Source organism: Manis javanica, chromosome 16 (assembly GCF_040802235.1).
Source record: "Manis javanica isolate MJ-LG chromosome 16, MJ_LKY, whole genome shotgun sequence".
NCBI lineage: Eukaryota > Metazoa > Chordata > Mammalia > Pholidota > Manidae > Manis > Manis javanica.
In genome coordinates this window covers 37,444,125-37,446,290 of record NC_133171.1, presented here as the reverse complement: position 1 = coordinate 37,446,290, position 2,166 = coordinate 37,444,125, and the positions used below count along the sequence as shown (strand labels likewise).

General features: G+C 47.9%; 1 long non-coding RNA gene across 1 annotated transcript; it reads right to left on the bottom strand.

Moving 5' to 3' along the window:
• Nucleotides 1-413: 413 nt before the first annotated feature.
• On the bottom strand, nucleotides 414-1,914 carry LOC140846739 (uncharacterized). Its single transcript, XR_012126108.1, has 2 exons — nucleotides 1,786-1,914; nucleotides 414-748 (listed from the first exon to the last, which is right to left on the bottom strand). It is a non-coding gene; the product is annotated as an uncharacterized lncRNA (long non-coding RNA).
• Between the last annotated feature and the right edge of the window lie 252 nt (nucleotides 1,915-2,166).

The following is a 2,166-nucleotide window of genomic DNA, read 5'->3' as shown; positions in this document are numbered from 1 at the left end:
TCTTCTATACTTTGATGAAGTGACATGCCATGTTGGAGATGCTAACATAACAAGACAGTAATGGTGGCATCTGGGCAAAAGACAGCTAGGAACTGAGGTCCTCATTAGGACAGCCTGTAAGGGGCTGAATCGTGTCAACCACCATGAGAGTGAACTTGGATGTGGATGTCTCCCCAGTAAAGCCTTTAGATGACTATAGGCCTAGTTGGCATCTTGACCGCAGTCTGTGAGAAACCCCAAAGCAGAGAACTCATCTAAGTAAGGAGTGCCCCCAATTCTTCACCTACAGAAACTTTTGAGAGAAAAAATATTGTTTCAAGTCACTAAGTGTTGGGATCGTATGTTATGAAGCAATAGATAACTAAGACAAATAACATCAATCGTTTTACTTTTTAAAACAAAAGAGGCAGAAGAATTGAAGTAAAGTTTATTTACTGTTAGAACAATCAAGGTGTGCCTAGTATTTTGATAACTATGTCAATATTCCAGTTACAAGAATTTGCCTTTCCTAATATGGTTCTCTCATATCACAGAAAAACATTTACACACGAAGCCAGGTTGCCAGATTTCAAAAGGAGATAGAGATCAAGACAGGCCACTCTGTAAGCAAATAAAGCTGCTGCTCCATTGAATTGAGGGCTTACTGCAAAGGGACCCTTATTTCCATCCCAATATCAATACATATTTTCTCAACTCGGGGGTCTTCAAATTTTCATTTCACTTATTGTGAGTTAAGGCACTGCAGTTACTATTAAAACAGAAACAGAAAAACAAACATGGAAGAATAATGCAATGTACTTTCATTCACTAATGGGTAGACCCATTGTGTTACTAGATCAGCCAATTAAGAACTAACTAAGCTCTAAAAGCATGAAAGCTTCCAAGGTTGGATTGTGGTTAAATAATCAAAATTCCCAACAACTAGGGATAAAAGGTGCCACAGTGGATGTACAGGACAAGCATAAAAAAAGACAAAATATTCATGAATGCTCTATTTATTTAAAAAATCCTGGGCCCCTAGCATGGTATCTGTCAGTAGATGCTAAGTATATATATTTACTGAATATTCTTTGGGGACTCGCAATGCGCTAGGAATTGAGATAACGAAACTACAATACTTGGTAGAAAGTGATGTACCCTAAGAAGTGCAAAAAAAAAAAATGCAGGAATTCACATGTTGGAGAAGATGAGAAAAGGGAGACTTGAAGAAGGGCCGTTTCAAAGGCTATATTCTCTACTTTAAACTGCTCTTTTCCAGGTCTCAACTTAAGTCACCTTTTCAGATAGGTCTTTCCTATTAGCTTGGCTAAAATCAATCCCTCCTCTTTTCGTTTTCCCTTCCTCAGCCATCTGTTTATACCTAGTTTACAGCACTTTTCACAGTCTAATTGTGTTGCTTACATATTTTTATCTCAACCTTCCCAATTAGCCTCTCAACTTCAGGATGGCAAAAACAAGTCTGCCTTGTTCTCCAGGGTGTGCCAGCCATCAAGTATGCGCTTAATAGATATTTGTTGAATGACCGAATGTAAAATATGAAGTCAAAAAAGGGTACTTGTTTGGGGATGGAAAAAGCTGCGTGCCCAGGCATGGATGTCCAGGAATGGATTCCACGCATAGCTCTTCCTCGGAGGAGCCGGGCCGTCTTCCACCTGGAGCGCAGCGCACCCGGGGGGAGTCTTCGGGGGCGCGGACGCCTTTGTCGCCGGCCCAAGGGGCGTGCGGGGAACCTTCTCCCCCTCCCACCACCCAAGTCTTGACCTGAACCCCTCCCGGGCTCCCTACCTCTCTTCTGGGTACCCGCACCCGCGCCGGCCGGGAGACCAGGGCCCGCCCACTGGGCCCCCTCTACTCGCGGGGCGCGGGGACCGTTAGCTGCCCGCAGCGCAGGGCGGAGCCGCCGCAGCCCGCGCCCCTCGGCCGCTCTTTCCCGCCCCTCGCCCTTCGTGACCCCGCCCCGCTCCCCCGTCGCGGTCACCCCATTCATACCGCAGCCGCAACCGCCAATCACCGCGCAGCAACGGCGCCGCATCTGATGATGGGGCGGGGCCTCGCGAGCGCGCGCTCTCCCCTTCGGCGCCGCGAGCTCGCCCCCGGGCGGGTTACTCCCGGCCAACCACCGGCCCCCTCCCGGCGCTGACCCTGCAGCGGACTGGGCGTGGGGGT